Below are 16,059 nucleotides of genomic sequence, written 5' to 3' on the forward strand. Positions count from 1 at the left end.
TTGAAACAAAATGGGGGTGTTCCATTTAAAAAAAATGACGGTGTCGTCATTACTCGAAAGTAATTCACCCTGTATATTAGAATATTATTTTAAAATACGGTAAATTAAAATCCAAAATCGACGTGTTTCAGGATTATTTCTTAAAATGCTCTGTTTAGCTAAAAAATAATTTGTTCCATACTTTACGGACACAATGTATATTGGCTGAATTGGCAATACCACACAAGCTAATAAGACTCATTAAAGCCACAATGGATGAAACTCAGGCATGTGTACGAATACAAAACCACAGGACAGACTTTTACAAAATTTCGCAGGGAGATGGGCTGGCCCCAACATTGTTTAACCTGGCACTGGAGTATGCGGTTAGGCAAATGAAAACTGGACGAGGAAACCTACTGACCAACCGAACGGTTCAACTGGGCCGCTTATGCCGATGATATTAATATTATGAGTAGAACATCAACAGGAGCACAGGAAACATACGCAGAGTTAAAAACACAAACAAAAATGCTAGGTCTGGAAATTAACACAGAAAAAACAAAAATAATGACTCAGGCGAGAAGAAATATAGTCCCACAAAACATACATGAAGATGACATTGAAACAGTTGGAAAGTTTACATACCTGGGAATAGAAATATGCTTAGTAGAAATTATGCTTAATATAATAGAAAAGGTTATATTATTTACATTATGACAGCTTTTCATGTCAAGTTACAATAATACAACGCATGCGTAATCCTTGAAATCATCTGAACTGAGTTCTAAATGCTCGAATTTCAGCGTCCAAACTGAACGCAGCAAACTGCCAAAATCGGTTGAACGTGAATTGAGCAAGACGATTTTGATTTTTAACTGACGTTCACTAAAAGTTCAGGTTAAACTGGAGTTGAACTCAATATGAGAAATCGGCCCTTAGTGGAACACTATATTGCAAACTACACTTGAGAACAAAATAATCGACTCACTTGCTGAATTGTACACCTTAGAAGTCTCAAATTTCCTAAACCTGTTGTCCGATTTGAGTGATTTTTTTAGTATGTTATAGCCTTATTTAAGAAAATCGATGTACTATTATTGTTGCTATACAGGTAACGGTCATTTTATACCGGGTGTAACAATCATACTGTGTTTTTTTCTTAAAGTTCGGAACACCCTGTGGAATATTCTAGCATATAAAAAATATTTAAATTAAAATTTGATTGTAGGCTTATGCTTTATTAACATTTTCTTTTTTGATTCATTTGCTTATGTTGGATAATAAAAAAGTTAGTAAAGTTAACAACTAGCGAAGTAAATCCTCATTTTCTGCTTAGTTTAATAAGCAAGCCTAAAGTAAGCTATGAGAAATTAACAATTTAATGGATGTAAAATGGTTGACAGTCAAAAAGTGTCTGGTTTGTTGTGAAAATGAGTAGATCTATTATTTAAAGTTTCAATAAAGTCCGTAGTTTGTTTTTGTTATTTGGTGGAAATGGAAGGCGCTACAGGGAATTTGACCCGCGATGAGTGTGTTCAAGTAGTGATCTTACATAGCAAATGACTTAGCTACCATGCTATCGGCTCCTTATATTGGTAACAATTTTTTGCCAATGCACGAGAATGCAAGACCACGTTCACGAACTGTAACTGAATATTTACAACAGATAAATCTTCGGACTTTGCATTGACCATCGCAAAGTCCAGATCTTAACCTGATCGAAAATTTGCGGGACATAATTGGCAGAAGACTACGACAGCGTTTGCCACCTCCTAGAACCTCACAAGAGGTAGAAACAGTAGCTTTCGAGATTTGGAATGATATTGATCAAGACCAAATAGCATACCTCATTTGTAATATAAAAGTACATACATATCTCTTTTATTATCGAACATAAGCGAAGAATAAAAAAACAAGATGTTAAGAAAGCCTAAGGCTTTTGAGCCTAAGGCAATTGAGTTCTAATTTAAATATTTTATATATGCTAGAATATTACACAGGGTGTTCCGAACTTAAAGAAAAAAACACCGTTCGATTGTTACACCCGGTATAAAATGACCTTTACCTGTCTAGCAACAATAATATTACATCGATTTTCTTAAATAATAAGGCTGTAACATACTAAAAAAAAGAATGTGTGTGTACTTTGTACGCACGTAAGAAGTTATACTTCTATTATATAATTTCAACGAAATAAATATACTTAACAGTTACAATACAAAAAATTAACAATAATTACCAAAAATTAACCAAAATGCGAAAAATAAAAAAAAAATAAAAAAAAAAGAATATGAATCGTCGGCATTTGAACCCTCGATCTCTCGATCTCTGGTCCAATGCTCTACCAACCAGGCTGTCAAGGCGCCTGTTATTGACATTTCGGATATACATAATTACATATCACGGTGACAAATGTAATATAAAAATAGATATTTTATTATTTTACGCCCAAGGAAGACAAATCCAAAGACACAAAAATTATAATAAATAATACATTTATTAAAAAACACTAATATATTATTTTAATGGCTTATTTGCGCCGATACACAAATTGAAAGATTAGCAACGAACTACATACTGTCTGTCTGCGCATGCGCCAGGCAATTATAAAATTTCACCCTCGATCGTAAAGAACTTCAAAAATCACTCGAATCGGACAACAGGTTTAGGAAATTCGAGACTTCTAACGTGTACAATTCAGCAAGTGAGTCGAATATTTTGCTCTCAAGTGTAGTTTTGCAGAAAGTTTTGTGTGAATATGTTAAGCAAATAATTTTCAATAGTGAACCCTTTGCATATCGATGGCTATTATAAAAACCTCATATCTCATTTTATAGGAAATTTTACAGGAGAGACTTTAAACTGAATTTCTGCATGATATGGTACATCGGGGCACGGCCCACTTGTGGGCCCTTCAACCACTGAGACCTCCTACGGCGCGTCCATTGTGTCACCCTTATTCTACGGACCAGGTCCATAAGAACCTGGTCTTCAGCGTTTCTGGGGCCCAGGTTGCACCGGGCTCCTATGTCCGTCAGAATCAGCAGGGTCTGCAAATCTGAACTCCTCCTGCCGATGCCGCTCCGAAAGTCTAATCGTTCAGCAAGCTTACAGCCAGGGGCGGCTAGTGATAGTAGAAGGTGGTGAGGCACACTATACTTGAGGAATTTTATTATGATGGTTAGCTTTTCTTTAATGACCGGAAGGTCGATTTTGTGACGTCATAACGCTAGGACGAAGCTAGGACAAATAATCCCGGACAAAAAATCCCCACAAATTATGCCTGGACAAAAAATCCCCGGACAAATAATCTCCGGACAAAAAATCCCCACAAAAAATTCCGGGCAAATAATCTCCACAAATTATTTAGACAAAATATTCCCACAAAAATTCCGGACAGAAAATCCTTAAGAAATATTTGCTGCCGATTAGTTCTCTAAAAGTTTTCCCGTGAATGCGATCGACTCGGATGCTTTCAGCCTCAGTGTATAGAGTTATTTTGAATTACAATTCCATATCAAAAACTTCAAATTTTACGTAACAAAAGAGTGTGAGTTTTTCAAAAATCGTGGAAGATATGGGGAATGAGGTAATGCTGTGAGAATCATGTTCCAATATTATTTGCTTAAATCTTTTCACTCTGATTTGAATAACTATGTTCAAAGCATTGCCATTGTCCAAAAAAATTTGTGGAGATTATTTGTCCGGGATTTTTTTGTGGGGATTTTTTGTCTGGGGATTTTTGTGGAGACTTTTTGTCCGGGGATTATTTGCCGAACCCTCGCTAGGGCGTCTACAGAACAGCGCCGTACTTATTTTAATGCTTGCAAACGATATTAAAATATTAAATAACAATTTTATTCGCAAAAGAATAGCAACGAAAGCTCTAAGCCTCCAACAGGTTCATACTCATAGGAGCTGTTTTTTAGCTAAAAATAATTACTATAATAGGTACTACATATCAAACCAATATGAATCAGATGTTTCGCCCTTCCTTGGTCTCATCAGCGTTGTACAGCCATATTAAGAAAACTTTACATTACATAATACATGACAACAAACGGACAACTGATTCTGTTAATATTAATCAGTTGCCAAAATGAAATTGTTGTACGTAAACAATATACCCATAAACACGTGATAATTTCATTTTAGAACCAATCTTATATTGTAAATGTATTGAATATAGGGAAATACAAACAAGCAAGTAAGCAAATTACTGTTACATTATAAGATTGATTTTTATGTTAAGTAAACTAAGGGTTAAACTTGGTTTTTTTGGTATTTTATTTTATGTTTTTTTATCAAAAGCGTGCTTACAAGAAAATAAATCATAAAAGAAAGCATGATTTCTAAATTTTTTATTTATTTATTTAACTCGCATTGATAAATGCCACACAGCCAGTATGACATTGATAAAATCTTCTAAACATAATCTAAACTTCTAAACTAATATAAAACTATATCTAAAACTACTTTACAAAACTACAATACAAGCGTCCATAGCAAATAAGGGAAGCCAGGTCAAGTACCTAACTTCATAACTAAAAAAAACACATGTTTGAAGCATGCCTCAAGGATGGATGAATTTCGTTCCCAGAATTGGTGGCACATTTTTCAAATTTTGCCACTTTTACTGTCCCATTTTAAGAAATGGTAGTATGCTAGACAAGGAGGTTTGAAGCATGCCTCATCTGTAATGATTTGAGAAAGTTGAAAGAATGAGATGCATGATGCATATTTATAATAATGGCACGTGGAAGACGGATACAAAGATAAAGAGTCAGGGCCGTACCGATTTTAATTTTTTTCATAAAAATAAAGTTATTTAGAAAATTTTAAAAAGCGAAATTATATTTAAAAAACTGATTATGAAATAACGAAATAACGTAAATAGTCGATTGATATACTGGTGAGGCACTGCCTCATAGGACAAGCCGCCACTGTTTATAGCCTCACAGAAAGCCACAAGCCTCTTCAAAGGTATGGTGCTTTTATGAGCATTTTTCGGTGCGTCACAAATGATAGAAAAAAAGGTAAATCCGTGATAATACACATTTATAACATTTATTCTAACATGACATTTTAGTTAAATCTGACAGTTGTCACATTTTATTTGCAATTTGGCATAAAAACAAATCAATTGTGTTTAGTGCATTTATAAAATGGTATTTTCTTTGATTTGTATAGTCTTATAAATTGTACAGATTATATTCGTAGATATATTATATAATTCGTAAATAATTTTTTTTCGATTATAGCGCCATCTATCTACAAGTAGAATAAATGTTAAAAATGCCTAATCACCGACGTGCCTTTTTTCTGTCACATACAATTTAATGCGTTAGAAAGAAATCGAAAAACTGTGACGCACTGAAAGATGCTCATGAGAAAAAGAATAACTCCCTCACCTGTCTCGGCTGCATAAAGGCCGATCCTAGGATTTGCCACCTCTGGTAGGTTAATGCCAGACACTTCTAGAGGACACTCATTACATAGACGGCACCGTGAGCCATCCGCCAATCCAAGCAGATGAAGGTGCAGCTGGAGTCAACAGTGGCCGGTGAGCATACTGACTACCAGGGAGCATCTTCTACGGTGTAGAAGCAGAAGTTGGGCTGTGAGACTTTTGGATGGCCCCACTATGGGGAGCCAAGCTTGTCTCAAACCTCCGCAACTAGCCCAGAAGTCCTGGAACCTCCGCAGAAGAAGCTCCTCGAGATTACCTCCACCCCAAATCACAGATTCGGATCCCACAACTATTAGAAAATTTAGCAGACATAGGTATAAGAGGAAACACATTTAACTTAATGGAAAGCTACTTAGAAAAGGGAAATTGAGTATGGTAAAGAATACTTCTAGCTCTGTCTCATAGTGTCTTATCATCGATTTTTCGAAGGGTTTTCATCTCCTTTTCATCTCCGCTGTTTCGAGCAATATTTTTGCCCTCTCTGTGTTAGGTTGTGTTTCTGCCGCTTGTTATTATTTGTCTAATGACTGTTTTGTAAATTCTACCTTTCATTTCTCTTCCGATATTTTTATTTCTTCATATTGTGTCGTTCAGGCAACCTGCAGCTATGTTTGCTCTATTCACTTGATCTTCCACTTTTGTGTTGAGCTTTCCGTAGCTGGATAGTGTGATGCCTAGATATTTAAACTCCATCACTTGTTGTATTATCTGACCATCCATCTCCAATTTACACCTTATTGGATTTTCTGTTATAATAACTCAACTAAAATATTTTAAAAATTAATAACCATTTTCAATTTCGTTGCAACACGAAACCACAGCCGCATCATTATTCCAGTTCAATCAGAGAGTGCAACAATCACCTCTACCGGTTTCGAAACTTCTTAGTCTCTCATCAGGAGGCACATATGCTGCTCTCTCTGACCCAACTAGGGCAAACCCCCGCGTGCAGTCACGGATTGCAACGAACGATTGTGGTTTCGTGTTGCAACGAAATTGAACATGGTTATTCATTTTTGATTTACATGTTTACTCTGATTGGAGTACGAAGGGAACCATTCTCGTTGGAAGTTTACCGCGCTGAGCAGATGGGACGTGAATTATAAATTGTAAAATTCCCTCATCTTCCTTAGTCTCTGCATCCGTTATGGCTTGCAAATTGTAGAAGCCTCGGAGGTGTTACCAGAGAAGGTTCCCATTGTTTTCAGTCTGGTAGGATGTAGAATATCATTTTTGGATGTTGTTTTATGTGCTATTAGATTCAAACCTTAGTTTTTTGCTAGCAGTTGCTGCTACGGCATCCCTGCCATTTGGTTCGTTGCAATCCGTGACTGCACGCCGGGGTTTGTCCTAGTTGGGTCAGAGAGAGCAGCATACGTGCCTCCTGATGAGAGACTAATAAGTTTCGAAACCGGTAGAGGTGATTGCTGCACTCTCTGATTGAACTGGAATAATGATGCGGCTGTGGTTTCGTGTTGCAACGAAATTGAAAATGGTTATTCATTTTTGATATACATGTTTACTCTGGAGTACGAAGGTAACCATTCTCGTTGGAACTTTACCGCGCTGACCAGATGGGACGTGAATTATAAATTGTAAAATTCCCTCATCTTCCTTAGTCTCAGCATCCGTTATGGCTTGCAAATTGTAGAAGCCTCGGAGGTGTTACCAGATAATGTACCTATTGTTTTCAGTCTGGTAGGATGTAGAATAACATATTTGGATGTTGTTTTAATGTGCTATTAGATTGAAAACTTAGTGTTTTTTTTAAATATTTTACTAAACGTCATGCTAAACATCGTATGTATAAAAATTATGACTAAAGTCAGCTAGCTAACGTCTAAAGATGGAAATCTATCATGTAATATAATGTAAATTTATAGGTTTCTAACCATAATTTTTCCTCCTAGGTTTCCCCCTCCACTAGTTCCATCTCTTTTTATTTCAAAACGTATTATGTTTTCCATCCTTTGCGTTATTTTGCCGGTTTTTAGCGCACTCATCATTGCATTCTTACCATAATCCATAATCTATACAAAAATAAACATTTACTCACATCATTAGAACATAACTATAATATGATAACTAGAGCAGTCTTTTGTTAGACTCAATATTGCAAAGAAAACAGTTGGGAAACGAAATTTTGAGTATTTACAAGGAAGAATCTACAATTTGCTCCCTGAAATTTACAAAACATACCTAATCACCATAAATTCCCTGAAATTGATCAAGAAATTGTTTTCTAGCTATTCGAAACAAAATGACCGGCAAATGTTCAGCCACCATTTTGAAACCAATTAATAGATAGATAGATAGATAGATAGATAGACATTTATTGTTTTTAAAAACTACTGTTTTATAACAATGAGTTTAGTAAGTACAGAATATAACTAACAACTAGTCTAGAACATAAATAACTATTAACAAATTTAAACAAAAGTTAAGCGCTATCACTAACTGAAATGGAGAACTTGGTTTTTTTAATAAACACCAATGAAGGAGAAACTGAAGTACAGAATATAACTAACAACTAGTCTAGAACATAAGTAACTATTAACAAATTTAAACAAAAGTTAATCGCTATTACTAACTGAAATGGAGACTTGTTTTCTTAAATAAACACCAATGAAGGAGAAACTGAAGCCTATTCATTTAAAACAAAAGATCTAAGTTTTATGATATTCCAAATATATATTGAAATTGCTTTCAGAGATATTATAGTTACATTATTAAGACAACCAATAAGGTCGGTGCAATTATTAAGGGGGGCCATATTAACCGGTTTCATTGAACTGTAAATGGGACATTCAAACAGTAAATGTTCAAGAGTTTCCAACTTGTTTGTGTTACAAATAGTACAGATTTCAGATGGTCGTATATGATATGTTATACCATTATAGGTAAATTTTAACACATGGCGATTAGATGTTCGAAGTTGCGCCATGGCACGAATGTATTTTATGGGAATTTGAAATTCCAGATATTTCTGTACTGAGGTATCTACGGATAAATGTTTGTAAATAGTTGAGAATGTTGACATGGAGACTGCTTGAATGTCTTCTTGATGAAGCATATCCATATACTTTTTTAACATGCTTTTCTTGTTTTTTAATAGCCAATCAGAGATGTTTTCATCCCAAGAAAATTCATAATCTAATATTTGAAAATATTGCTTAAACTGTGAAACCCAGTTGTATCTGTTCGTATTTATTGAATTATTTGCTGAAGAAATTTGAAGCTGACGCAGAAAACAAATAAGAGGAAGTCTTAAATCATGCATTTGCGATAGCTTGATAAGCCAATTTAAAGTTAGCTTGAAAATAGTAAAAGAAATTTTTACTCTTCCTGTCTCCAACCTAACAGCATAATCAGGTGTATTGATACTGAGATGTAAAAGTTTTTTAAAGAAAGTTATTTGTATTCTTTCTAACTGGTCAGCATATCTCATTCCCCAAACGGGCACACAGTTCATAACAAGGCTTTGAACTAGCGAATCGAAAAGTTGCACACGAGATGTCCAAGAATTCATTTTGGTTTTAGCCATTAAACCTATCACGTTACCAATTGCGTGTTTTGCTCTTTCCACTGTTGTATCGGCCATTGCTTTAAAAAGTGATGTTGTGGTTAGGGTGACTCCAAGATATACAAATTTGTTAACAACTTCTATTTTTTCATTCTTATATAGGAACTTAACGCCTTTATTGCCAATTTGACCGCTTCGGGCAAATGGAAGAATTTTGGTTTTGCCAACATTTACAGTTAGCTGGTTTTTGTCACTGTATTTTTCTAGATAACTTAAATTTTTACCGAGTTCAACTTCCGAGTCACAAAGAATGACCAAATCATCAGCATACAATAGCATTATTATTTGATTTTGGCTATCAATGGAGATACCTTGTGATCCTTGACTAATAAAAAACTGTTCTATATCCGCAATAAATAAACTAAATAATAGTGGACTCAAAGGTTCACCCTGTAAGACTCCTGTTGAAATATCAAATGGTCTTGTGTAGCCGTTTGGAGTTTTGATGTACATCCTAGCATTATCATAAATGTTTTTCAAAATGGCTATTATTTTAGAACTCACCCCAAGGCCAAATAGCTTTTGCCACAGCAAATGATGGATAATGGAGTCAAAAGCCCGCTTATAATCTACAAAGGCAGCGTACACTTTGCGTTTTTTCAGTCGTAGTTGCAGTTGTACAGCAGAAGTGAGGGTGAATACATTATCAATGCAACCCCTTGATCCCCTGAAACCCGACTGACATTCGGGAAGAACATTATTTACTTCAACCCAATCTCTGAGTCTGTTTAACAAAATATTAGTAAATATTTTTTCAACACAATTAAGTAAGGCAATACCTCTATAGTTTGCTGGATCATCTCTGTTGCCCTTTTTAAATATCATAGTAAAAATGACTTCACTCCAGTTATGCGGCGTAATGGTTGTTTCCAGTATTCTATTAAACATGCCCGTTAAATACAGTATCCAATTATTTGGAAGATTTTTAAAGAATTCATAAGAAATATGGTCAGTTCCAGGTGCTTTACGATTGGGACAGTTATTTAGGACTCTATATATTTCGTCACTGGTTATAATAGCGTCAAAAATTGGATGTCTTGCATCAAAAAAACGGGCATTATGATATAGTTTTGGGGGATATATATTCGAATAAAATTGCTCCCATACGTCTACATCGATAAAAGAAGTATTGTGATTTTTCCGAAATTTCCTAATCACTGACCAGAATGTTTTGGAGTCCCTGCTGTTTGCAAGTTGAGAATACAGGTTATGAAAATATATATGTTTTTTCTTTTTAATTATTTGTCTATAGGCTTTTTTTGATGTCAAAAAATTTGTTTTATAGGGGTCGCGGAAGTTATTTGATTTAGCTGTTTTGAGGCTTTGTTTCATGTTGTTTTTAGCTGAGGTACATTCATGATCAAACCATGGAGGACTTTGCCTGATACACGACGGGAAAGATTTTTCTTTACAAAGTTGTAATTGCGAAGCAGTTTCTTTAATTGCTGACATTAGATTATTGTATAGTTCCTGTGCATCAATATTTATAGAAAGAGACGTTTTATTCGAATGTTGCATAGAAATTTTATAGAAAAAGGCAAGGTCAGTATTCCATTGATATATAGTTTTTTTTTGTATAGGAAGTGCTTTTTTGAAACGACTTTCTCGAAAAAAGTCGGAAACGCAAGTTACCAGTATACCAAAGTGGTCAGAAGGGCTGTTATGGTTCATTACACATAAATCTTGGATAATAGGTATTGCACTGTTCTGGATAAATGCTAAGTCAATTACACTATTTCCAGCTTTGCTAATGTGAGTAAATTGTGCCGGTGTATCAGACTCAGTCCTCCCATTAAGTAGACAGAAAGAGTTGGTGTTCATGAAGTCAATAATATGGCGCCCCTTAGTATTTAAAACCATGTCATTGCTTAGACGATACTCCGATAGATTTGTGCCCTCCAGCATCTCTGGCGGAACTTCTCCAATATCTGATATTCTACTGTTAAAGTCACCGCCAATTAGAAGCGGAACATCGAAATGGTTTTCTAGAATTTCCGACAGAGATACTTGAAAAAGTTCTAGAATATACACAATATCTAAGGACGGTTTAAAATATACTGTGCAAATAATAATAGACTCTTCCGAAGGAGAAACCAGTCTGCAAAATAGCCACCACGGTGTTTTTTCTAAAATTACACAGTTGTATACATTTTTATAAAATATGTAGATACCACCGCTTGCTCTGCCCACGGATTTCTCTTTCGAAGCAGGACTACTTATAACATTATAGGATGACAAAACAATTGACAAATTATTACACTCATTAAGTAGCCATGTTTCAGTAAGACATAAAACCGAAAAATCATCGTAATCTCTAACAAATTCATCCAGATTGGCAAATCCTTGACAGTTCCAAAATACTATTTTGAATGATTGCTATTCAGGTAGAGATGAGTTTGCCCCACATAAAGCAGGCTTTGAAGTCTTGAGTCCCTTTTCACGTCTAGGTGATTCCTGTTCCTCTCTATCACGTTTGGTTGTTCCTCTTGTAGTAATTCTAGGTATTTTGTTTATGTATCTAATCGTTAAATTTTTCTCCCCATTATCTATACGACTTTGTAGCTCTGTTCGTAATTCAGCTAGATATTTTGACTGGCAAGGTGTCAGATCTTGTTTTATGTATATGTTTGAGTTTGAGTTTTGATTCAGTTTAGATTTATTTTTAAGAACAAAAAGGGCATCTTCACTGGACATCATAGTAACTTTCAGCGGCCTTGGTTTCATATCTTGGCGAGGAAAGCCAAGCCGGCGATGCGAAGCTATTTGTAAGTTAGGAGCTACCTGATTTAATATTTGTTGTGCATTAACTTCATCGGATTCTGTATTTTCTGGAACACCCATGAGCAAAACATTTTTTTCCCTTTGTTTTCTATCAGCCAGCTCTATAAGGATATTTTCGGGAGGAGAGGATTCTATTTTCTGGATTTTAATTTTTAGCTGTTCGTTTTCTCTTCTTAGAACCGCTATTTCCGAGATGCAAGCGTCAATTTTTGTCGACTGAGAATTTACTAAATTATGTAAGTCAGACATTCGAGTGTTACATGTTGCGATAGCGTTACTTAAATTAGCAAGCTGAGCCATAATTGCGTTGAAGTGCATTGTGCTAGCATCTGCTTCTGTGGTACAATTTTGACACTTCCATGTCAACAAGGTTGCAGGTGAAAAATTTAAGGGTTGAGGTTGAGCACAAACACCGTGCCATGTTGTTTTGCATCCAGAACATTCCAGTTTGCTACCATCTGTCGGTGTTATAATTTTATGGCATGCCTGACAATTTAAATCCATTATAGTAATATTAACCGTACTATTAAAGGTACCACTAATTACTTAAGTTTTTGTCTAAGGCAATACTCAAGTTTCAATTAAGTAGATCGCTGAAATGTAGATTGTATTTCTTGTTTAAAAATTGGGTTTTTCTCCTTACAGGTGTGTTTATAGTAAAAACTATTCAACTGTTCTAAGGCAATATTCTGGTTTCGATTGAGTAGAACGTTGAAATGTAAATTGTATTTCTTTTTTAAAAATTAAGTTTTTCTACTTACAGTTGTGTTTACAATAAAAACTGTTTAACTTTTAACTTATATTGGTAAAATTCACAAGCCACTGTTAAACGATGTTACCTCTACGGCTGCTAGAACTAAACTCAAAACCAATTAATAAACAAAGTTTATAGTGTCAGATTAAAAATAGATTACGAAATCGTAAAAGGTTATACACTCCGCACAAAATTCCGCCATCAAAAATGTTTGATCAAGTTTGACAATTAATTACTTTTTTATTTGTATTCCGATTTTCAAGATTCTTGCATTAATTTGTAGGTAAATGTGTTGACATCATTTGTTATTATTCTGGTAATAAACAATTTTTGCTTAAATGGCATTATACGGGGGTCAATGGAAGCGTTGTATTTTCTCCTAACTTTAAAAAATTCTGTGGACAAATTGAAGGTTTCATTTTGTTTCATAGTTCTTTCGTATTATCTCGCGAGGCCACCCTAAGATTTTGTTTTTTGAATTATACGAATGTCTCTTTTCTTGTCAGAGCTGCACAATTTTTGTAAATACAAACACTGATTGACTCATAAACATATATTATATAAAATTATAATGTATATCTATGTATGTATAACTCCATCTAATTTACTTACCGTTGCACGTCATCCGCGTCATAGCCCGTGACATCACATGATACCAACACGAAATTTTTGGGCGGTGGGTATGTTCTTTTTTAGAATCCTTTTGCCGAGTACACTGGAATTACAGCCACTAGACACATTTTATTATATACGCGTAGAAATAATATTTGAAGATTTCTATTAATGTTAAATTAAAGAAATACACAATAATATGTTTCGTTTAATTGGTATAAATGGATTAAAAAGCGTTTTTATAAAGCACATTTGTTCGGAACACACTGTAACTGTAATCGAACGAAGGTGACATTTTGGCATAAATTGGTAACATTTATTTGACAGTTGCGGTATTGACACTTTAGATTTGTTTTTATTCTTTACTCTAAGTATTTGTTTTATTATATTTATTGTTTTTATTATTTACTTTAAGGTAAGATTATAACTTATATTAATTTGTTTTGTTGTATAATCCAATGGAGACCAATGGAGAAACATTGTTAGGAATATTGGAAGAAATCACGATCCTCAGTAATGGGGAAACGACAGGAGAGAGAGAGAGAGAGAGATAATCCAAGTTTGCAATAATTATGTGATCTATTTGATTTAAAATGGATTCAGGATTTTTTAATACTTTGGCAACAATGTCAACTTAGATCTCTGACATAGATAATGATGTGCAACGGTAAGTAAATTAGACAAACTGTATATTGCTATACCGCAAGGTTACTGTCATAGTTTCGATTTTTCGAATGACTCTAAATAGAATTTCGGGCCCGTGCGATAAAAAGTATTCACTTCAAAAACACTTTAAATATAAACCAATACTGTGAAATTTACTTTTTTAATATAACCTGGTGTCAGAACAATTGCTGTATATATCATTTGTTCTTATGCCAACTTTTTTAAGTTAAATAAACGTTATACAACATGTTTTATTATTTCCCTTTATTTATTTTTTAAAAATGTAACATTTTTGGATAGGTATTGTCAGCCTACTTTGAAAAGTTTACATTTTATCAAATTTAAACGTCATCTGAAAAAAAAATGGTCATTAGGACAGCTGTAAAACAGGACACTTGTTTTAATTTCATAAATATTTTTATTATTTTTATTTCACAGTCAACTATTTTATTATCAGATCTAGTCAATTATTTTATTATCATATCTAATCAATTATTTTGAATTTCATATATCTAATCACAAAACAAAACAAAAAAATAACAAAATTATGAAAACATTGTTTCTATCTTTTGTAGAATGATTTAAAACTGACTTATTACATATATTTTCAAAGTAAACTAACTATACATAGATCAACAGAAGGCACTTTCCAATGCAAAGTATAAAAAATTGTACTGATCAATAAAATTAAAATTATATGTGCTACTTAATAAACAACAAAAATCTTAAATTATCAAAAATAGGAATAACTAAGTACATAGATTGGTCGAAATATATGTCTAAATTGAAGTCGATTAAATTTCTAATTACGCATATCAGATCTTTGTGGTCCGGGAGGTAGCGTCAAATTTGACTGGAGCATTTTGGCATGGCTGTTTTTTTTTATATAGTCAGTTGTTCCAAAGCTTATTAACAAATGATGTGTCAGTTGGCCCAAAACCGGAACATAAAATGAAAAAAGAAGAGGAAAATTAATCATAAAATACCTAATTACACTTTTATAAAAAAGATCTTTTTATAATACCACCTTTTTATTATTTATACGATATAATTTAAAAAAATGTTATAAAAACTATTATTTTTTAAATCAAAATGTCAATTTTAAAAACAAAAAAAATTTCCATGACGGGAATCGAACCCGAGCCTCCTGTAATATTTAACATATAAGTTCTAGGTTAAATTTAAATTTATAAATCTAGTTATTTCCCATTATAAATAGTTAAAATAAGTTCTAGGGTTTTTTTCTTCTTTCATTTTATTTTTGTTGACTTAAGTCCCGGAGTCACGCCGGCTGACACATTTTGACGTTATCAAACAAGTACTAACCACCAAAATAAATTCATAGAATCCGTGCCAAAATCAGCCTAAAATTTGACACTATACTCCGTCCCAAACCCTTTTTTCAGTGCGTCACAGATTATCGAATTATCTCTAACGCATTACAGTTGGAAGCGACAGAAAAAAACGTACCTCTGTGATTATTATTATACATTGAACTTATGTATTTCTTGACGGGTATTTGCTTATTAAAACGGATTTCTACTTATAGATGTATAATTGGTTGGCGATTACAATACTCTAAATAGATAACCAATCAATGAGGCGAGTAAAGTTAATTTGACACAAAAATAATCGATCATATGGTAAAATTACAATTGTAATTTCTAGGTTAGAAATGTGTCAACTATGTAAATATAAATATTCTATGTCATTGTTATATTCGGTCATTGTCTAGTAAAATTTGATATTATATTTATTTAATTTTACATTAAACTATTTTAAACAAGTAATTGAACTTCGTAAGTCCTAGATTTTCACCCAAAGTAATCGGGCGCGTCGAATAATATATCACTTGTATTATTCCGGTGACTTTAAAACAGTACTTCTGGTTGCTTTTCTCAAACCGGAAGTCCTATGTCAAATTTCTCACATTTAGTACCATCCTTGGATTATAAGCTTTTATTCGACATCTCATTTGTCATTCTACCTGGTATAGTGAGGAGGAGTTATATTCGCGGTCGGACGGACAGACAGCTTAGGTCAAATTTCTCACCTTTAGTATCATCCTTGGATCATAAGTTTTCATTTGACACCTCATTTGTCATTCTACCTGGTATAATGACGGAGGAGTTATATTCGCTGTCGGACGGACAGACAGCCTAGGTCAAATTTCTCACCTTTAGTACCATCCTTGGATTATTAGCTTTCATT

The 16,059-nt window shown here is 33.9% G+C and overlaps 1 protein-coding gene across 1 annotated transcript in view; it reads right to left on the reverse strand.

Annotated features, from left to right (window-relative positions):
* Window positions 1-14,097: 14,097 nt before the first annotated feature.
* The window catches only part of LOC114339548 (zinc transporter 2), a 151,645-nt gene continuing 149,683 nt past the window's right edge, over window positions 14,098-16,059 (reverse strand). The window contains exon 7 of the mRNA XM_050655550.1: window positions 14,098-14,200. The gene's annotated coding sequence lies outside the window, so the exon portion shown is untranslated. The remainder of the gene's footprint in view (window positions 14,201-16,059) is intronic.

Source organism: Diabrotica virgifera, chromosome 7, assembly GCF_917563875.1.
Source record: "Diabrotica virgifera virgifera chromosome 7, PGI_DIABVI_V3a".
In the NCBI taxonomy this organism is placed as follows: Eukaryota; Metazoa; Arthropoda; class Insecta; order Coleoptera; family Chrysomelidae; genus Diabrotica; species Diabrotica virgifera.